The 22970-nt window shown below is 42.5% G+C and overlaps 1 protein-coding gene across 2 annotated transcripts in view; it reads right to left on the minus strand.

Moving 5' to 3' along the window:
* OXR1 (oxidation resistance 1) overlaps positions 1-14792 on the minus strand; it is a 452875-nt gene extending 438083 nt beyond the window's left edge. For both annotated transcript variants that reach the window (XM_067711496.1, XM_067711493.1), the window contains exon 1: positions 14638-14792. The gene's annotated coding sequence lies outside the window, so the exon portion shown is untranslated. The remainder of the gene's footprint in view (positions 1-14637) is intronic.
* Between the last annotated feature and the right edge of the window lie 8178 nt (positions 14793-22970).

Here is a 22970-nt window from a genome sequence, read left to right on the forward strand (position 1 = left end):
ATCTCTGGGCTTTCTATCCTGTTCCATTGGTCTATATTTCTGTTTTTGTGCCAGTAACATACTGTCTTGATTACTGTAGCTTTGTAGTATACTCTGAAGTCTGGGAGCCCGATTCCTCCAGGTCCGTTTTTCTTTCTCAAGATTGCTTTGGCTATTTGGGGTCTTTTGTGTTTCCATGCAAATTGTGAAATTTTTTGTTCTAGTTCTGTGAAAAATGCCATTGGTAGTTTAATAGGGATTGCACTGAATCTGTAGATTGCTTTGGGTAGTAGAGTCATTTTCACAATGTTGACTCTTCCAATCCAAGAACATGGTATATCTCTCCATCTGTTTGTATCGTCTTTAATTTCCTTCATGAGTGTCTTATAGTTTTCTGCATACAGGTCTTTTGTCTCCTTAGGTAGGTTTATTCCTAGGTATTTTATTCTTTTTGTTGCAATGGTAAATGGGAGTGTTTCCTTAGAAGATTTTTTTAAATATCTGCCAACAACTGTAATGGGATATGATATTATCTGTGACTTCCATTGGTGATAGTCACAGGTACTGCTGATGCCACTGTGGTTGGTAACCTACACCTATAATGAAGGACAATGCTAAATTTCAATTAGAGGTTAATAACAATAAAGATGTCATTTTTCCTTACCCAAGTTTGTGTACTAGCTGAATTCTATCCATGCCTGTGAACTACAGGTTAAGAACCCCAGTTCAGAAGGATATTAGATGAATTCTAAAGACGCTTTAACTTTGAAGAATCTATGACCAACTTGACATACGTTTTAGGGTAGTGAAAAACCTGTTTATGTATTTACAGGGGGCTTTGAGGTTCAAAAGGAGAGTAGTTTATAAATCAATAGTATTTTATGTATCATAATGAAAAAAACCCTCAGATCATATATAGGACTGTCTTCTTGCTGAGCAAATTATGACCTCTAAGTCTCTCCTAGCCTCACAATCAGCCCCTCTAAGCACTCCTGCTTTCTACATAATTGTCTTGATCTCCTTCCCAACCTTTGCATTTTCTAAAGTGCCATGTTTTTCATGAAATATTCATGGCTGTCTCCCTGATGGTTACTCTCAGTGAACACTGGCACAGTGGTGAAGTCAGCACTTTCCTTTTATTCCTTTTTATTGCCCTGTAGAATTCTATTCTATGGAATACCAGCACAATTTGTTTATCCATTCCCCAACTGATGGACCTCTGCGATGTTTCCAATATTTAGCAATTATGAATACAGCTGCTACATAAACGTTTGAGTTCTCTGGGTCTTCCCTCACTCTTAGGCGCTATGAACCTGGGCCTTAGGCTGGCTTTTCCTCAACTTTTCTACAGATCTCCACTTTGTACCAGGGCAGGATGCTGGGCTCAGTGGGGTTTCTGCCCCTTCCCCAGTGGCAAAAGGCTTTTGCCAGTAAGAGAAGAATCTGGGCTTGGAGGTGGGATTTTACACCTGTTTCCAGGGGCAGCCTCTCACTATGTGCACACCTGTGGAACCAATGGGGTTTCTCCCTCTGGTTAACCTCCTTGCCCCCAAACTCTCTGGTAAGCACTGAGCAGAGGCCCATGGGAAAGAACTTGTCCACTTATATGTGGAATCTAAAATATGATACAAATGAACTTAGTTACAAAACAAAACAAAGTCAGAGACATGGAAAACAAATGTATGGTCACCATGGGAGGGAGAGGGATAAATTAGCAGTTTGGGATTAGCAAATTCAAATTACTATATACAAAATAGATAAACAAGGTCCTACTGTATAGCACAGGGAACTATACTCGATATCCTGTAATAAATCATAATGGAAAAGAATATGAAAAGGAATATATATATGCATAACTGAATCACTTTGTTATATACCAGAAACTAACACACATTGTAAATCAACTATACTTCAATTAAAAAAAAAGAAAGGGGGCCTTCCTGGTGGCGCAGTGGTTGAGAATCTGCCTGCCAATTCAGGGGACACGGGTTTGAGCCCTGGTCTGGGAAGATCCCACATGTCGCAGAGCAACTAAGCCCATGAGCCACAACTACTGAGCCTGCATGTCTGGAGCCTGTGCTCCACAATGGGAGAGGCTGTGACAGTGAGAGGCCCGCACACCGCGATGAAGAGTGGCCCCCGCTCTCCACAACTGGAGAAAGCCCTCGCACAGAAACGAAGACGCAACACAGCCAAAAATAAATAAATAAATTTATTAAAAAAAAAAAAAAAAGAAAGAAAGAACTTGTGAGAGAGTGCAGACTCCCCTTGCATCTACGCTCCCAGGTATTCTCAGGTATCCTGCTAAGTCCTCACTTGACTTTCAAGAATTTTTTAAAGATTTTAAATCTTTCTTCTTATTCGCTTTCTAAAATATTTTTATCTTTAGTTGTGGTAAAACATACATAAAATTTATTATCTTTACCATTTTAAGTGTACAGTTCAATGGCATTACGTCCATCCACATTGTTGAGCAACCATCACCACCGTCCATCTCCAGAACCTTTTCATCTTGTAAAGCTGAAACTCTGTATCCATTAGCCAAGAGCTCCCCATTTCCCCCTCCCTATAGCCCGTGACAGCCACCACTTTTTTTTTTTTTTTTTTTTTGCGGTACGCGGGCCTCTCACTGTTGTGGCCTCTCCCGTTGCGGAGCACAGGCTCCGGACACACAGGCTCAGTGGCCATGGCTCACGGGCCCAGCCGCTCTGCGGCATGTGGGATCCTCCCGGACCGGGGCACGAACCCGTGTCCCCTGCATCGGTAGGCAGACTCCCAACCTCTGCACCACCAGGGAAGCCCCAGCCACCACATTTTCATCTCCATGAGTTTGACTATTCAAGGTACCTTATAAAGTGGAATCATATAAGAATCTGTCTTTTTGTGACTGGTTTCTTTCACCTACATAATGTCTTCAAGGTTCATCCATGTTAGAGCATGTGTCAGAATTCCCTTCCTTTTTAAGGCTGAATAATATTCTATTGTATATGTATATGCCACATTTTGTTTATCCATTCATCCATCGATAGACACTTGGGTTGTTTCTACACCATGTCTACTGTGACTAATGCTGCTATGAACATGGGTGTACTCTTCTTATTCACTTTTGTGTATATTATTTCTTCTTCCTATGAGCTGGCACAGGTAAAAGGGTTCATGTCCCATATCTCCTTAGAAGGACTTGTCCTTTTTTGGACTTCAGTTCACTTGCTTATCTTGTGACCTCAGCTCTTGATGGGCCCAAGACAAGTTATGACTTTATATAATATACAAAATCCAGCTTTTTGTCATTGTGATAGTGGGAGTGATTTCTTGTGAATTTCTCCACCTTACATGGAAACCAAACTTCTGAACTTTATTTCATCAAAAATAAACAAATGAAAAGAAAAGAAAGAAAGACTGTTGGGAGGAGTGGGAAGATGGAGGAAGAACAAGATGGAAGGAAGTTGGTGAAAGAGATAATACTACTCATCTTCCATATCTTCTAATCTAGGAAGTTACCAGATAAGAGCAAATATCAAGATCTAGAACTCTATGTATTTAGGGATACGGAAATAAACACCAGAAAAAAAGTGGTTGCTTCCTATGAATAAGGAATTGGAGATAGTGAGCAGTGGAGGAGGAAACTACTAGTCTATATCATATGCCTTGTAGAAAATTTTGACTTTTTAAACATGCTCATATATAAAACTGGCTGAAAATTTTAAAAATTCCTTCAGTATTATAATTGATTCCCTCAGGTAGTAAAATGTAAAAAAAAAAAAAAAAAACCTGTAAAAAGAAAATCTCCTTCTTCTTTATGAAGTCTGGGCCCTATCACAAAAAGAAAGGAAAACAAAAACAAATAACAATGGAGAAAGAATTACATAAATTAAAATTAATTCAACATTTATTCTATCAATGTACAAATCTACCTTAAAAGCCAGAAAAGCAATTTTGAGTTGCTCTTAAAGGATAGTTCAGAAACACATAGTACCTAGGCACTATAAGCAACGCAAAGCCATATTTATATGCACAAAGTTCCCTTTCTCTGGGCCAACAGGTATCTTGTGAACCAACACAGAAAGGGAGGACTCTTACACATAACAGCTGCTTTCAGGTGTCCACAGTGCAAAGGAGTGCCAGAAACAGCAAGGAAGAAAGTCCAGACACATGAATCATCGGGAGAACTCTGACATAGAAATTTCCAAGTCTCAATCATCTATATATATTACCTTCTTGATTTTTTAAAAATATCACACCATTAAAAAATTTAACTGCGTGAATTTTTAAAGGAAGCTTTGTGTCATTATTTTATATGGAAACTAGCACTGAGCATGAAAGAAAATAAAACAAAAATGAATAGAATGGAAACAAAATAGTTTTACTGGACTTTTGAAAGCTTGGCAACTGAAGCCTACTCTGTTAAAAAGGGAGCTAAAACTAGTATCTCGAATACATGTTTAACACTAGCACCCAATTGAAACTTCCTCCTTGCCTTAATAAGAAACATTGGAAAAGAACAAATACAAAATCCTTTCAATTCAGTTCAGTACGTATCCATACACCACCCGAAGTCATCTCGTATAAAATCAGTCATAGTGTCCCCCACTCTGAGAAACACTGCTTTAGCCAAAGTCCCCTCCAGTCCTCACAGTAACACATGAACTTCAGAGGTTCAGGGCTGCCTCTGTTGGCAAAGACAGCCCAGAGGCGGAAAGAGATTAAGGAGGAAAATCACTCCGCAACTCCACCCCTATTTTTAAGATGGTAAAAATGAAACAAAGAGAGGGATGATATATGAACAAGGTAATCCTATAGAGCCAGAAGGCCATGGAGAAATCGTATGAAGGAACATGACCGTGCTGAGACCTATCAGGTCAAGTACTCCAGGGAAACAACGTGAACATATATTTGTAAAGTAGACTCCGATTAAACAACAAATTCACTCAACAAGTAATTACTAGTCTTGTGCTTTGTGCCAGATACTTTACAGGTTCCTGGATATGTACTATCACTACCATAGAAGACCACTGAAATATTTATCTACGTAATAACCAGAGACTATGCATGCCATGTTTACTACTGTTTCCACCAACATACAATACCACGCTTCATGCTTAATAAATGTTTGGGGGATCACTAACGGCCTATGTGTTCCTAGAAGAGAATCTTAAACGTGGAACGTTGGGCAGTTATCTAATCTAAGCTCCCTGGATATTCAGAAATCTCTTCTACATCATCCGTAACAAATATGGATGACGAGCTCCTGCTGAGTGCTTCCAGAGATGGGGACTCCTGAACCACACTATATAAGATTGTTCTCGCTTACAGTGAGCGAAAATCGGCTTCTCTGAAATTCCCGGCCATAGGTCTTAGCTCTTAAGCGAGCGATAAAGATTCAATCTTTCTTCCTTTCGACAACTGGAAGCTCATATTATATTTATCTTGAACTCCTCTTTGCCAAGTTTATGGTCCGTAGTTCCAAAAAACTGCCCTTACAAAGCAAACTGTTTTTCCACTAGTTCTCCAGGGGACACATGATCATCTGAAAAGGGGTGCCTAAACCAGGCATGATACTTCAGATAGAGTTTTATAGCAGAATAATAGGATAGTACCCCCTTCCCACTCTTTAGACCCAGCTACGTGCATTGTTGTTTATTTTATCCACATTACATCAGTACTAGGTTGGATAGTGTCTCCCCAAATCTCATGTCCTTCCCAGAATCTCAGAATGTGACCTCATTTGGAATTGGGTCATTATAGATGTAATTGCTTACATTAAGATGAGGTCATACAAGAACAGTATGGGCCCTTAATCCAATATGACCAGTGTTCTTATCAGAAAAGAAGAGACACAGATTCAACACAGGGGAGAAAGAACACCATGTGATGATGCAGGCAGAGATTAGAGTGATGCCTCTGTAAACAGAGGAACGCCAACAATTACTGGCGGCACCAGGAGCTAAGAGAAAGGCATGGAACAGATTCTCCCCCTAGAATCTTCAAAGAGAGGATGGCCCCGTCAACACCTTGACTGCAGACTTCTATCTTCCAGAACTGTGACAGAATAAATTTCTGTTGTTTTTAGTCACCCAGTGGGTGGTAATTTGTAAGAGTAGCCTTAGGAAACCAACAAAGTATTTTTGCCTCCCACATGGATTCTGTTTAGATAATACACTCATTTTATTTGTTGCTGTCGTTTTGTTTTCCTTTTTTCCCTTCTAGTAATTCATCATCACTGAAGCAAGTTTTTCCCATCCGAATCTATGTAGTGGACATGATTTGAGTATGCCTGCCCGGTATCATCTAGTCCCCTCCTTCTGGTAGGAGCAGATTAGAGATTATGCCTTGGTAGCCCCTTGGGCCCATGAAACACAATGTTGGTGGACTGCCAGTCAAGATGCCCTGTTTTTTCTCTGAACTGACTCTCTCTTTCTCTCTCAGAATTCTGAGTCTTGGGCACAGTGACACAATGACGGAAAACAGTTAGAGTTGACTCAACCCGACAGCGGGGTACCCTTTCCAAGGTCTTCTTCTTCAGCATTTCCTTCGATTCCATGAACTACTCCATGACCATATGATGAATTCCTTTCTGCTTAAATTGCCCAGAACCAGTTTCTATTTAATTCAGTTAAGGAACTCTGATAAATTACAAAACTGAAGCTTTGAATTTTGTTCTGCTGTGTTTTACCGCCTACCTTATTTTGACTTACCACTATTAGTAGGTTCCACTGAAATTTCAGCTTCACTCCACTCCCTCCCACAAAATAATCTATGGAAGCAGCTCAAAACTCTTCTACATACAGCTATCTATAATGGATTTATTATTGTTTTAGCAAGGCTTATGTCCAAGGCTTCTGTCCAAGAAGAAGCTATTGGAAGACTTAAAAGAAATTAATACATAGTTTCCAACTGGACTACTAACAACCTTTTTATTCTCACTCCCATTAACAATGAACTAGTCACATGGTTTGAGCCTTAAATTAGGTCCTACCTGGAGCCAGATACACTCCCCTATTTTACTGAGTTACACATTCATGAAGTCTCTCTCTCTCTTTTTTACTTCCCCTCAAGTCACTTAAAATCAGGTTTTCTGATTCTTCACAGTGAAAAACTCTGAACTAATTCAAGTATAAATAATTACTTTAGAGGCGTAGCTGAAGTATGGCGAATTGGCAGTGTACAAGGACAAAGAAGGGTGCCAGGCACCATGCTAAGATCTTTACTTGCTTATCGTACTTAATCATCACAGGAATCATACCTGTAATCTGGTGGGTGTGATTCGCAAAAGACAGGAGAAGCTGGAAAGTCAAGTAATTTGTCCAAGTTTTCACAGCTAGTGACTTAAAAATGGAGATTTGAATTCAAGTCTGTCTGATTCGAAAGGGAATGTTTTTTCTGTCCTGGCTTTCAATTTTAAGTCTTTCATTACTGCAACTGATAATATATCTTTACCATAAATTACAAATAAGACAACATACATAATATACTTTACAACTCACAAAGTACTTCCAACACATGTAGGTTTTAACATTTTCACTGAATCTGAAACTCTTCAAGAAACCACAATGGCAACAGCACTGATTTAAAACAAAAACGAAACTATTAATTTAGCAACAGAACCATCAACAAGGGCCAATCTTCAATTTTCTTGTCATTAATAGCAATAACCTATTTGAAGAACATTATCCATAGTGGCGTTTTTTTTTTTGTTTTTAGATAAAACTCTACTAATGTTCACCCCAATTAGGAAAACATAAACGTGTACTTGATCATCTTGATCACTTAAGTGAAGAGCTGGGTTGATCTCCTATACAAATTCAATTAGAGATCCATTGATGCCTTCTTTAGTTGCCTATAAAAGACCTGGAACGTAACAACTGAAAAGAGAGGTTCTTGAGCTGAATAACCATTTTTAGATAAACAGAAGAAACATGGATTTAACCAAGAAAATAAGTGTGCTCTTAAGGTGGAGAATGTTAGGATGGAGACTTTGAAAAATTATAGACTCAGCTGAAATGATGCAGCATAACCTTGGGCAAATCACACCATAATCCTGAGTCCCCAAGGCCCCATCAGTCAAAAGAGGACATCAGACTACTTCACCTCCAAAACCCCTTCCTAACTATGATCCACTCCCATTGTCCTTTTCCATCTCATCTTGCTCACCAATGGCCCCACTACTTCCACTTCCTAGACAGTAACTATTTAAATTCCAGCACTAGAAGGACATATAAGCACCACCATCACCAACACTGTTAATACGCACTTTTGCTTTGAAAATATTTCCTCTAATCCTATAGTGAACTCTACAGGGAAAAAAAAAAATCTCCATTTCAAAGATGAGGAAATTGGAGCTCCATGAAGTTAAAAAGGAAAAAAAAAACCTCATCTAAAGTCACAGAACTACTAAGTAAGAGTGCCAGATCTGACTGCAAATCTCTTTTTTTTTTTTCTTTTTTGCGGTACGCGGGCCTCTCACTGCTGTGGCCTCTCCCGTTGTGGAGCACAGGCTCCGGATGCACAGGCTCAGTGGCCATGGCTCACGGGCCCAGCCGCTCTGCGGCATGTGGGATCTTCCCGGACCGGGGCACGAACCCGTGTGCCCTGCATCGTCAGGCAGACTCTCAACCACTGCGCCACCAGGGAAGCCCTGCAAATCTCTTGATCCTCCTTAAACTGCTGTCCCTCTTTCCTGGCAATGGGTGGTGAGTATTCTGGCTCATCATTTGGTCTTTTCCGAAAACGTCAATTGATTCACAAGCCTGGTCGCAGCTCTGGTTCCAATCAAAATTGTTAAAATCAGGCTTCATAATCCAGAAGACTGAGATCTATGTTTTGGTCAGTGGAGTCCCAGACCAATGTCAAGTACCAGGCATGTTTGTGTGTAAAAGAGGCTGCTTCCAGCACCCATAACTGTGCTCCCGATGACAAACAGTATATCTCTTTCACCTTCTTTAAAAGGACAGAGACAACGCTAAATCACTAAATTAGAAGGGACTGCATCAGCCAATTTAGCCCAGTATTCAGATTCCAAATGATATCACATAATGAATATTCTAGAGATAGAAGAGACACACTATTTATACTGAAGGCTGAAAGCCTCAGGATACGTTCTAGGCTATTTGCTTCTGAAGATGAACAAGCATTTATGAACAAAAGTAAAACCTTCCACAGGCAAGGTTACCTTTTTCATGCATTACTGCTGCTTGTCCTTAACAATAATAAGCTAAAATGAAATTAAAAGCAGAAAGTCTCTTTGCCTCTGCTGTAGCATAAATTTCAAATTCCTGCTTTTGTTGTTCTTTTTCTCGTTCTTAAACTCAGCAAGGACAGCATACACTGTTCAATAAAATTCCCAGCCTTGACACTACCCTTCTTCCAGCTGGACAATAACTGACCTGCCACAGTGGCCCGCAAGTTTGTTCATAGGTAAGAGAAGCTGCCACATTATTTCATTCCCCACTCCCAATACATGCACTCTGATAGTTTAAAGCATAGGCAGTACCTAGTAGCCAAATCAGCAGAGATGTTCAGCTCTGTAATCTTTATATTAGTCTCATCAAAATAGTGACATGGTATGCTCAGCTTTTGAAAGTGAGCCTTTGTCACCAACATTATTGACAAAATTGATTTGAAATTCTGCTTCACTCTAACTATCATATCAGCCAGCCCACTGCCTCCTACTATGGCTATCAGAAGTATAAAAGGGCACAGATCCATTCAACAAGTATCTGTGGGGAAGGAAACCATCTCTCCTTCCTCAAATGTCAAACAAAATCAATAACTATGTCCTAAAGAAAGGAAAAGGGAGATAAGAACTGACCCCTTTCACCTCAGATTGCTCACTCCCTCCTTGTCTGATCTATAGAGAAACACGTAACTGTTTCCCCCCAATGGTTTCTTTTGCCTTCTGCATATCAACAATGTGTTCTGAAGTATTTTTAAGAATAAGGCTATATACCTCTATAGCCTCTCCAACTTTAATGAAAACAAATACCCATCCTGTGTTTCTTTTTATAGATAGACTTTGAGACATACGTGAAATATATGTATATTACTCTAAATGAACTTGGTTTTGCAAACCGGTTGCAAGGCACAATGCAGCTCAACATTGCAAATGCAGAGTCCCAGTGTCTAGAACAGAACCTGCTACTGTTGAACTTACAAATGCTTGTTGACTTTACAAATAGGATTATCATTGGTTCAAATCATATCCTTGAGGCTTCATACAGCCCATGAGAGGTGCCCTCTATCAACAACAGTGCGGCTCACAGTGAAGTTCTATCCTCCTCAGTTCTTTCACTCTGTCTTTGGAAAGAGGAAGCCTTCCTAAAATCAAGAATATGCAACTGAACAAACAATTGAACAAGACATTCAAGGGTGCAAGCAGAGAAACTGAGGTTGCCTCTGTGGAAAACAAGGACTCTCCCCACTGCCTTTTTCCAAGAGAGACGCAAATCTCTGTTCCTCTCAGAAGCAGGAAAGAGCTGTTTGTGTTTGTACACACAGGAGAAAAGGAGAGGTTACCGGGTGCCCCAGAAACTAAGCAGGAGACTCTTCTGCTGCATGAATTCCTGAAGGACTGAGGGATGGTGACGGCCAAGGATGGAGGGAATGGTTATTAGAACAAGAAGGGAAGTAAGCAGCCCTAATGAGGATCCCTTTAGAATGAATTCTGAAACCAACCCACCAATAAAAGTGCTGGCAGGTGGAGGGAGACGGAGGGGAGACTAACTAAATCTGTTTATTTTCTCCAGGCCTCAGTGTGATCATGACAAAGGTTTTATCAAGCAAGCTTCTGAGTTCCTGCACACAGGTGTTCTTAGAACACTTCCCTGATCTTATTACAGCCAAGAGTGTAAGCTATTGTTTCCCCTCTCCAAGCAGTGTATTGTACTGCAAGTCGGAAAGGTTTGCTTCTCAATACATGCCTTGCTGTCGATTTAAAACTGAAACTAAATGCACGAAAATTATACAGGTTCTTACCTTCCTGGGCAGATGTCTACAAATACTAAGGTTTCATTCTGGAACACTTCATGAGGCTTCTAATAAGTGTTCAGCTAACATTTTTGCCTGATTCGGTTCAATCCCTCACTACATGAAGAATTTATTAGTTGTAATTTAAATTAAATTAATATTAATTTTAAAACTATGTATTTTTAAAAGCAATTACCAAACAAGTACAGTGAAAAATACAGTGGCAGAACCAGTTTTAACTTGTTTTCATCAAAAAAATGTTTACTCAGTTCCTATGCATACTATATATGTCTTTTCAGACATTCCCAATCTACTTGAGGACTTTTTTTTTTTGAAGGCTGAAAAGAAGTTCTGCTAAAAGGAAACCTCTTTAATTTCCTTAAAGCGACTGTTTTTGAATATGGGGCCATTTGCAAAGAAAGTCTCTTAATATTAACTACTCTTGATTTTCAAGATAGACTTCCAATAGGAATACGTGAAAGCATCCTGACAGGAGCCGCTTTTCATTATAATCATACCTAGCTCTAAGCCAGGGTTCCTCATCTTCAGCACTGCTGACATGTGGGGTTGGATAACTCTTTGTTATGGGGGACAACCCAATGCCTTGTAGAATATTAGCAACATCCCTGGCCTCTGCTCACGGGATGCCAGTAGCACCCCTCCCCACCCAGTTGTAACAACCAAAAACATCTCCAGACATTGCCAGTGTCCCCTGGGGGGCAAAACTGTCCCTGTTGAGAACCACTGTTCTAAGCCTATCAGTAAGATCTAACCCTGGGGCAAGAGAAAGTGATTTCTCTTCTTACGTTTTGGTTAATATTTCTCTCACTCATTATTCTGCTTCATCAAACCATTTCACCACTTTTTTTTTTAATGACTTTACCTTAGGGTTGCAGGGAGTCCATTGATTATTTCCTAAAGTGTACCTGAATTTAGGGAACAATCCTCTGGGAAAATTATTAAGCTAGCCTTCAGAGGACTAAGAACCAGCCCAAGGGTACAATCCTTTGTATTTCAAATGCACGAGGTAAAGAGTGGAGACAGAAGGGTTTTCTCATTTTGCACTGAATTTAGCATTATATAAATGAAGCTTTCACCTCCACACACGCAAAAGATCTTCAGGTGCCTAAACTCTACCTTTATTTGACATCCTAATCAATTTACCCAACTCTCCTTCCTCCATGACTCCCAAAACAAAAAAAACAGGCAAACATATTTGGTTATATCTATTTGAGCAGCACTCTGGGGAGAACAGTATTAATGGGTAAGATAATAATTTATTTTACCTTCACCACATGTTCTAATAATAATCAATGAAAAAAACATAGTAATAGAAGCAGAAAATGACAGTATATGTCTTTGTATTCAAACTTTTCAGATATCCAGAATCATGGCCATACTTCAAAAGGTATTTTTCAATAGTTACTGTACTAGAAACTGGGCCAGCCACTGTCCTATGGAATAAGACAACATGCCCCTGGCCATTAGAAGCTTGCTGTTCTTCTGCTGTGTCCCTCCACAGGTCAGTGATCACCTTGCAAGACAACCCCATACTATGGTCCTCATCACTTTTTCAGAGTTTCTCACTTCCCTTCATCTGAGTCTCCCCCCTGCAATTTGGATGTTCAGAATTATTTCTGATGTCTGAACACACAATCTCAGAGCCCAGCCCTCTGAGATATCTGGCAGACAGTAAGCACAGCTCTCGCTCTCCCTTCTCCGAGTCCTTCCACAGATGGCACAGGTTTCCAGAGTCTCCTTCACCCTCATTTCCTGTATTTGGTAAAGTCTCGCTTAAAATATGGCACGGAGGACAGGAAATAGCAAGCTGGATGGAGTCTAAGAAACCGTGGACATGGTGACAACTCCCGCTCTGCCGCCCCCTCCCCTCCAGTTTCAGATGCGTACGCTGAAGAAGCTTCTTCCCTTCTTGTGGTTGGTGGGTAAAATATTTGTTAGTCTAAGAGGCGCTTTTGCATAAAGCTTTTTGCCCTCAGGGCTTGTTTTTTCTACTAACCTGGTCTTTTTCTTTTTAAGTTACAATTACCTGTGGGAAACTCTGGGGAGACCCACCTCGCGAGAACCAGTAAGTGCTGGCTATTTGGAGCCATCACTGGGGTCCGCGGGGCAACATCACTGCGTCACCTGCAGGGGCAGCAGAGTGAACTGAGGACCCCCGGAGTGACGCCCCAGGGAAAGACTGGTGGATTCGGGAGCCCCTCTAACCAGCGGGACTCCTCGGATTCCCTCTGGCAGAGGAGGGACAGCAGCGTCCTCCGGGGTACCGAATCAGAGGACAAGACCGGCGTCAGGTTTGGGACGTGCAGAAGTCGGGGGAAGAGGTTAGAGAAGAGCATCATTGGACGAGCAAAGAATGCGACCCTAGGGAAAGGAGGCAGAAGAGAGGCAGGAAAGCACGTTTCCTTTAATCCCCTCCCCGTGCCGCCTGTGGAGCCCTGGATCTCCTCGTCATGGAGACAGACTGCAGCAACACACACGACCCCGGGCGGGCAACACGCGCACAGGCGCGCACACACGCATACTCACACGCCCCGCCGCGAGTTGCACACTGCAGACTTCTGTCTGACTTCCCGGCCCCAAACACCGTACCTCCCGGATTCCTGTGGCCTAGAGCAGACATCACCCTCCACCATCCCCTGAAACACACACATTCAGACCCTACATTGCACCCTGAGGGTGCCGGGAACCACTCAAGGGAAGCACTGGCAGCTCCCCTGCAAATGACTACCTTCCCGGTTGCTTAATCTGTCCAAATCTACAAGCTTGCCTAAAGCGAGCTGCCCTGTTAACAAGCGAGGTAGAAGATGAAGGAGCAGCCTGGCGTGCAAGTAAACCTCAGAGAACCGCTACTAATTCACTAGTCAGGGGGACCGCACGTAGAGTAGCCTCCAAGCCTTTCCTGAGCCTCTGAGCCCCAACAGCAGCCCCGTTCCTCCGCTCGATCTCTGCACCACTCCCCTCCTCCCCTTTACCCAAATCCCTCAGCGATTTTCCTACTGGCCCTTCCAGGCCACTTTCTGCCTCCATCCTCTGTCCAGCCAGTTCCCAACATCTGGCCTCGCGTATTCGCTTCGAAGACCTCCATCCAAGCCTGTCCCTCTCCATCATCATATCACCCTGGCCTGGTACAGACTCCCCAAATTATTCGAGTCCACTCGTTTCCCGGGGCCCACGGCCCCCTCCACCGGCGTCCTAAGCTCTGGTTCAAATCCGCTTTCCACGCGCCCCACTTTCCATCCATCTTCCCTCCCGCCCCTCCGGCCAGGACACGCTCACCCTCTACTATGCCTCCCACACGGCGCTCTCAACCCTGTCCCCCGGAGACACCCGGCTTTCCCTCTGCGGCTGTTCTCTGCCGGGAGCCCGCATCCCAAACCCATCCCGCACCAGCCCGCTCTCTCGCTGCGCGGTCCTTCCCTCTGCCCCAGTCGGCCCCCTCGGCCTCCGCCGGAGTCAGTTCAGACTTCCTGCTTTGCCGCCCCCGCCTCGCCCCCCACTAGAACATCCCAGAGGCCACCACTTTCAAACTGGCCAAGAGGCTCGCCGAGGCGCCGGGCACCTGGGGCAGCGGCCAGCCGGTTCTCCGGAGCGCCAGCCGTGCCTCCCGCCTGCCAGCGTGGGCTTCCCCGGGCCGCCAAGCCGTCGCCCCACCGCCCAGCCGCCTCACAAACTTACTTGCGGGTCGCCAGGAGGGGGCTGCGGTGAGCGGCGGCGGGCCCCGCGGCGGCTAGTGCGCCCCTCTCGGCTGGGCTGGGCGGCGCGGCGTCGGCGCTGCGCTCCTGCGGCCGCGCGGTGAACGGGCTCAGCCTGACGCAGCCTGGCTCTGCCACCGCTGCCGCCGAGGCCGCCGAGCGCTTCCAGACATGCTCAGTTTCCAGACCTGCCCGCGTGGACGCTACCAAGAGCGAGTGACTGTGGGGGGAGACAGGAGGGAGCCGCGGAGCGGCGGCCGCCCGCCGGAGGCTACCAAGCCGGAGGCCGGGAGGAAGGGGGGCGACGCGCAGCTAAAAATAGCCAGTGCTGAAACCGCCGCTCGTGCTTAAAGCGCCCACCCACGCCGCGCGCACGTCCCCGCCGCCAGGTACTTGGGCTCGGAACCTGAGCGAGCGTCCTGCTAGGTCCCTGCCGGCAGTCTGAACCCCACCCCGGGGGGAAAATGAGCTTCCCGCACAGGCACCAGAGGGTTTCGCCGGAACTAAGCCCCACGCTTCCCTGATTTAGGGCTCCAGACTATCGGGCAACCCTAATTTCAGGTACTCGCCAAAGAAACGAAAGAAAGTTGGGTTAAAGCAATGAAAAAGCTCCGCGACTGCGAAATTGGCTTACGACTTCTGGAGAAGAATTAAAGTTTTTTGGATACTTACTTTTACTGGAAGGAAAAAAGAGGAAAGGAGGGTGATGATCAATAGCCGGGAGAGGGGGCCAAAGGGTGGCAAGCGGCAGGCTGTAGGGGACTTTGGAAAGAGCTTCTAAAATTAAAATGTAGAATTCTTTTCAGAGCGTTTATGACTCCTCATTCCGCAGGGTTTTGCATAGTTCACGGACACCTACCCTGACCTTGGTGATTTTGTTGTCCTTGTAATCTGAACTGTAATTTTTTTAACGCACGTTTTACCTCCATCCTTGCGCCTCCAGTCCGACTTTAAATTGCAAAAAGAAAAGGACGCAAACTGGAGATGAACGGATTCTGACACCTAAACTGGAACCGGGCCATTTGGTGACCCTGCGCAGAGAGGGGTCGGTCCTCTTGCCACGTCGGGCCAGGAAGCGTCCTAGGTGTCCTGAGCATCAGGCTCTTTCAGCCTCGAGGTCTCAGAGCCGCCTCACCTGCAAACAAACTATGCCCGCTATTCATTTTCAGTGTATTCTACCTTAATTCCTGATAATCTACTTTTGAAAATTTTCCTCCCTTAAAATGAGAGTTACAAAAGTTTCCTGGGTCAAATTCCTGTCTTTATTTAACTCACCCCTCACAACCATCCCGTAAGAGAATCATTATTATTCCCATTTGACAGAAGAGGACGTTGAAGTTCAGAGACACTCATCTCTTGCCTGGAGTGATAGTGTTGAACCCAGAGTCCGCCTGACTAGAAACTTCCATGGTTTCCGCATAACCTATTCCCCTGAATCAATAGCTTTACCTGATAAGGGCAGAAAAAAAATAGATTTTTCTCTGTGGAGTGCTCAGAATAGGAAAATGCCAAATATGAATTTTGTTCTCCATTATTTTACCCCTAATTTCTTCCTCAACATTCACAGCTTAGATTGTGTATATTCTATTAAAAGTGATGTGTTTCGTTTTTATTCATTCATTCAGAGAGAATTTACTAGGAATCTTCTAAGAACAATGCAGTCACTGGGGATGTATTTTATATCTCGCAGTTCAGATTCTTTGTAAGCCTACTTTCGTTTGCCATTGTTACAAATTAATGCGGTTTTGCTAACCCTACTCAGTAATGTAGTTGTGCTTTTTCACAGAACTGAGTGGTATGTGTCTATCTGGACCAAGTTGTCCTCCCTCTTAAGTTTCCTCCTTCCCTCCCCACTTAAATTTAGTGCCATGTCTAGCCCAAAATAGTTGATTAGTTGATGTCTGACCTTTTACTTGCTAGTCTCCAGCTTCTTGACTCCTTCTTCCTTTAGTGTGTGCCTCCGATAGATGTCATCTCCAGGACTAGAGCCACTTTGTCATGACAAAACCATTTTCCTAATTTTCCATGAGCAATTCATTGGGAAAATCAAAATGGAATTTCCCTTGGAGTATCAGCACAACTCACCCATTCCTTTCTGTAGGTAGTGAAAGAAAATGAAAAATATACTTTGTCTTCATCCCGGTTGTTTTTCTTCTTCCTTTCTCAGTAATTAATCTTAAGGTGGGTATGATTATCTGAACATCTTCATGCTATAGCATGCATACTAAGCATAATCATGAGACAGGCAGATTTTGATTTCACAGTAAAGACTATGATTTCCTACCCAAAGGTGTAGTTCAAAAACATATTGCATCCAGGATTCTTAATAGCAAGTGACAGAAACTCAACTTTAACTAACTTAGGCAAAAAAAGGAAATTCCCTGGGCCATGTAACTCAGAAGTACAAGGGGTGGTTGGGCTTATCCGAGGCTTAACAACGTCAGCTAGAATGTGTTTCTCTCTCTCTCACTTGCTCTCAGCATTGCTTTCTGGTTTGGCTTCATTCTCCATCAGACTGTGTCCAGAGTGCAGTTCCAGCCCTACACAGGTGACAAAGTTTGAGATCTTACAAAGAGAGCAAACCTTGTGTTCTGATGAGCAGATCAGTCTTTGTCAAAGGAGCCTGGTTGGCTATCCTTGTGCATCCTCTAGGGGAAGAAACCTCTCAAAAGGAAATAAAGTATCCAGTCAGCGGAAGAAGGGATAAGGGATGCTTGCAAGATAGAAATAATAGGTATCCACCACAGGCAGGTTTCCCCATAGAACAAAAAGGACAGCAAGCCTGTGGTGGGATATCGGTTGATTTGAGTTATTCAGAAAAGAGCAAAAGGATAATGATGCTTAGAAGTGATTTTTCCTATCTCTTTTTAGGAAGAGGTGCTTTGATTTGCCTGCCTAAGGGTAGCAGTTAGTCCCTCTTTGTTGCCTTTTCATCTTGATTTCGGGGCCATAGATACTTCCAAGGTGATGCCACTCGTTAAAGTCTTCTAATGAGCCTTCAGTCAGCTGAGGCCTCCAGTAGATAATCTGTCTCTATGGGAAAAGGACATTTTCCATATTCTTAAAGCCCCTTCTTTCTTTTTTGATTTAACATACCTGATAATTATGTAAACCATTTGACAATAAAAAGTGAGATAGTTCTCTTTTGCCTCCAATCCTGAACGTATAGAGGAGAAATGTTGACCTTCTTATAGTAAATGTATTATGTCTTCATATGGATCACTGCAATTCGCTTGTTCCCCTTTTTAGTATTTGTTTATGCATAAATGAATGCAATCGATGAATCACTTCATTCAAACTGCATTTTATAGTTATATTAAAATCATCAAATCCATACCTTTTCCTTAATCTTCCTCATTGACTTCTTTGCACATGGTCTTCTAAGGACTCTTCACTCAGCATTTCTCACACCACACCTTTTATTTTTATTTTTTTAACATCTTTATTGGAGTATAATTGCTTTACATTGTTGTGTTAGTTGCTGCTGTATAACAAAGTAAATCAGCTATACGAATACATATATCCCCATATCCCCTCCCTCTTGCATCTCCCTCCCACCCTCCCTATCCCACCCCTCTACGTGGTCACAAAGCACAGAGCTGATCTCCCTGTGCTATGCGGCTGCTTCCCACTAGCTATCTATTTTACATTTGGTAGTGTACATAAGTCCATGCCACTCTCTCACTTCATACAGCTTACCCGTCCCCCTCCCCGTGTCCTCAAGTCCGTTCCCTACATGTGCATCTTTATTCCTGTCCTGCCCCTAGGTTCTTCAGAACCTTTTTTTCTTTTTAGATTCCATATATATGTGTTAGCATACGGTATTTGATTTTCTTTCTGACTTACTTCACTCTGTATGACAGACTCTAGTTCCATCCACCTCACTACAAATAACTCAATTTCGTTTCTTTATATGACTGAGTAATATTCCATTGTATATATGTGCCACATCTTCTTTATCCATTCATCTGTCGATGGACATTTAGGTTGCTTCCATGTCCTGGCTATTGTAAATAGAGCTGCAATGAACACTGTGGTACATGACTCTTTTTGAATTATGGTCTTTTAAGGGTATATGCCCAGTAGTGGGATTGCTGGGTCATATGGTAGTTCTATTTTTAGTTTTTTAAGGAACCTCCATACTGTTCTCCATAGTGACTGTATCAATTTACATTCCCACCAACAGTGCAAGAGGGTTCCCTTTTCTCCACACCCTCTCCAGCATTTATTGTTTGTGGATATTTTTTTAAACATCTTTATGGGAATATAATTGCTTTACAATGGTGTGTTAGTTTCTGCTTTATAACAAAGTGAATCAGCTATACATATATATATATATATATCCCATATGTCCTCCCTCTTGCATCTCCCTCCCACCCTCCCTATCCCACCCCTCTACGTGGTCACAAAGCACCAAGCTGATCTCCCTGTGCTATGAGGCTGCTTCCCACCAGCTATCTATTTTACATTTGGTAGTGTATATATGTCCATGCCACTCTCTCACTTCGCCCCAGCTTACCCTTCCCCCTTCCCATGTCCTCAAGTCCATTCTCTACATCTGCATCTTTATTCCTGTCCTGCCCCTAGGTTCTTCAGAACCATTTTCTTTTTTAGATTCCATATGTATGTGTTAGCATGTTTGTAGATTTTTTGATGATGGCCATTCTGACCAGACACCACACCTTCTTAATCCACACTTCTGATTATTCCTCTTTTCCTAGTTCTCCTTTATCCCACCAGTACAGTTCTTTGTCCTTCTCTTACACCCCTCTCCCATTTGCTTTCATTATCTATATACTTGTTTTTCCTCCCCCACTGAAACACAAGTTCATGGAGGATTGAAACTACGGCAAATTTATATATGTGTGTATTTTTATCTTCTTCATTGTTCGATAGATGTTCGCTGATGCATTAATGGATTATAAAGGGAGGTGAATGTTTAGATCTGAAACAATGGGTCTAAGCACGAAGTCCCCAGTTTCATGAACTGGAGAAAGGATGGAGGGGGCTGATGCTGGGGGTAGGATGCCATGGCATGTAGGCTTTGCCTGTCTCACCATTTTGTCTGGGGATAGCTCAGGATAGCCCCTTCTTCCCTCCTTGATGTTTTCTTACCAAACTTCTTGGTAACTTGAAGTTGGAATGCCTTCAGTATGATCTGTGCCACACTGCCAAGCATCTCTAATTTTCCCAGATATTGGCACTGACCACTGAGCACATTCTGCCTCTATTACATAGAGCCCATTTTAGACACTTGGACACTGGGCTGCCTCTCCCTTGCACTTCTTTCATACTAAATTTGCTTTTAGAAAATCAAAACTAAATTAGGAATGTGAAGTCATTCATAATTGAGTTCTTTAAGAGAAATGGAAATATCATGATGGCTTCATTGAAGAGCTATTAAAAGCTTGTCTTTTTGATACCTGTTATTTTCCCATTGTGAAAAAAATGTATGAAATGGAGAATTAAATGGGAGTAATCAAAGTCATTAATGCCCAAATTATTCTTTCATTTCATGACCATAGATAAATGTCATAACAGATCAACTAGTGATATGCACTAAAGATATAAATGTGCATTTCCCCCTCTCTCTGCACTTCAAGGCTAAAACTGCTCTAGGTAATAGTCATGGGACATTAAGGATGCTCATAGTATATGTGAATCAAAGATACTTCTTGACTAAAAGACTTAGCTCTGATGGCCCTTTCCTCTGGGAAAAAGAATGTGGATAATTATGCACTTCAAATATCAGGCTGCTCTTTTCTTGCCTCTAATTCTAACACAAACATGACTTAGTTATTGAACAAGCAGCAAGGTCTTGTTATAGCTGCAACACTTTTCACTTCTCATTGAGTCCAATGCTACCATAATAAATATTCTTAACATGTGATCTCAGATTTTCAAGTATTGTCAAGAAATTCATGACCATTAATTTATTTCCATAATACATTTGAATATAATAGACACAAAATACTAACCTGCATCAGTTAATAATAATGATATCCAACATTTATCGGTATTTCTATGTCTCATTCTCCAGTAGGCACTCACTTTGCATACTTTTTATCATTTAATTCTCATAGCCATCCAGTGAGGTAGTATGTTACTTGGCATCTTTTTAATTGTACACACAGAAATCCAACCTAAACTAGTTTAGGTGAAAAGGGAGATTTTCTGGCACAATAGTGGTGCGATAGTGGTGCCCCCAGAAGGCAGGGGGCTTCTCTGAACCTCAGGGTGTGGAAATACTATCATGATGCTGTCCATTTCTCATCAACTTCTCTCTCCTGTGTCAGCTTTATTACCCACCTTGCAGACAGCCTTCCTTACAACCTGCATAGTCCAAGGATCCCTCCTTTAAATATATATTGAATCTATTCCACTTGTTTTAGCTTTAAAATTCCCAGCGAACTTAGTGACTTGCTTCCACAGAACAGAATATGGAAACGGAAAGTAGCAACCTTCTCGTGGATACCGCCTTAACCAAGTGATGAAGGTTAACGTCACCAGTGATGTCATGTGGATTTTTTTTTACCTCCTGATACAATGTGATAAGAAGGGCACTCATCTCTGTAGAATTATTTCCCCAAAGTTACAATTCTACAAAATATCAAACTCAAAATGAGTGGCATTCTGTAAAGTACCAGAATGGTATTCCTCAAAACTGACAGTCATAAAAGACAAGGAAAGGTTAAGAAACTGTCACATACCAAAGGAGACCAAGGAGATATGACAGCTAGTTGTACCCTGGATTGGGTCCAGGAACAAAAAGAGGAAATTAATGAAAAAATTAATTGGATCTAGAGTTTAGATAATAGTAATGAGTCACATGCCTACATAATACAATATTTGGCTGTTATAAAATTATATCAGCAAGATCCAGGGGAAGGAAAGCGTGTGTGTGTGTGTGTGTGTGTGTGTGTGTGTGTGTGTGTGTGTGTGTGGTTGCTAGCCCAGGGAAGAAAGAGGGACATAATTTATCAATGTGGGGGGAATTATCAGAGAGTCTGCGTTTGATGTACAAGCTTGAATAGGTGGGAAATGTTCTAATGGTTTGTTCACTTGCTTATCTAAATCCTGGTCTTGACAGGTACTATACTGAATGAAGTTGAGATGCCAGAAGTTCCTGTGTATAATATAAAGGGTATGTGAGAGGTTATGGAGCTAGGGATATTAGAGTGACATTATCAAGGAGGATTGGCTTACCTACTCCCTACTGGTCCCTGAGAAGAGTATTCTTCCATCAAGACACTGACTGATGCATTGTCTCTCCTCTTTGGCCACGAATGAAGGTAGGAGATGTTGACATTGAAATGGTTTCTAGGATTTAATAGAAATAAAGGATTATCAGGGTGGAGGAGTCAGGTAGCAACTTAACCACCGGAGTCAAGGTGGGTGATTCTCATAGTGGATGATAAGGCTGAAATGGTCATAGAAAGTGGGACACACAGCGATCTTTGGAATTGGCTAAAAAGTCATGGTCTCTTTCGGACTGGATACTTGGGTATCACACTAAGGTCCTACTTAATCTACAGGTAATTTCTGTCATGGTGAAAATGGACTTGACTTAAATCACAGTAGAAAAATCATGGCTCTTCACTTAATTTCCAGACCTGAGTTAGAACACTGGAGTCTGGGTACACTCAGAGAGGGATCCTCCGTCACAAGTACTTAATTCTTTCTCCTCATTTTTCCCCAAAGGACCTGCAATTATTTACCAGAGTGACTATCATAGGAAAAGGGAAATACCCAGATCTTTCTGGGGATTGTTGCATTCTAATTCTAGCCCAGAGTGCACTGTGGTCCACTGGCAGGGGATAAATAGAAATTCTGTTCTTAATCAGTGTCACAAGGGGCGCTGTGGTTCTGCAAACCCATTCTGTACTTAATTTTCCCCTTCCTGAGTGAAGAGTTAGAATACGTATACTCAGCAGCTGTTATTAACTCTCTGACTTTACCATGCAGGCTTTCAAGGCAGAAAATCACCCCTCAAAACACACAAACAAACCAAAATACTCCCCAAAGACCTAGACCTTAACCTCCCTAGCAAAGTAATAAGAAGTGAGCCAAAGCAACATCACGTGGCTAGAGGAATCATAGAGAAAAGTGTTACCAGCGAACACCTGAAGGTTGCAAGGGTAGTGACTGCAATCACATCCCCCATTTAACTCACCTGTTTAATTTATGCATAAGCTCTATGGATACTGGAAAAAGAGGATTCTCAAAAGCTTAATTAGGTGATTGCACCAACTGCAGTTGATTTTTCAAAGGTGACCTCATTACTGGAACAACTCAAGACAGCCCCTGACACCTGGT

This window comes from Pseudorca crassidens, chromosome 17 (genome assembly GCF_039906515.1).
Source record: "Pseudorca crassidens isolate mPseCra1 chromosome 17, mPseCra1.hap1, whole genome shotgun sequence".
Taxonomy (NCBI): Eukaryota; Metazoa; Chordata; class Mammalia; order Artiodactyla; family Delphinidae; genus Pseudorca; species Pseudorca crassidens.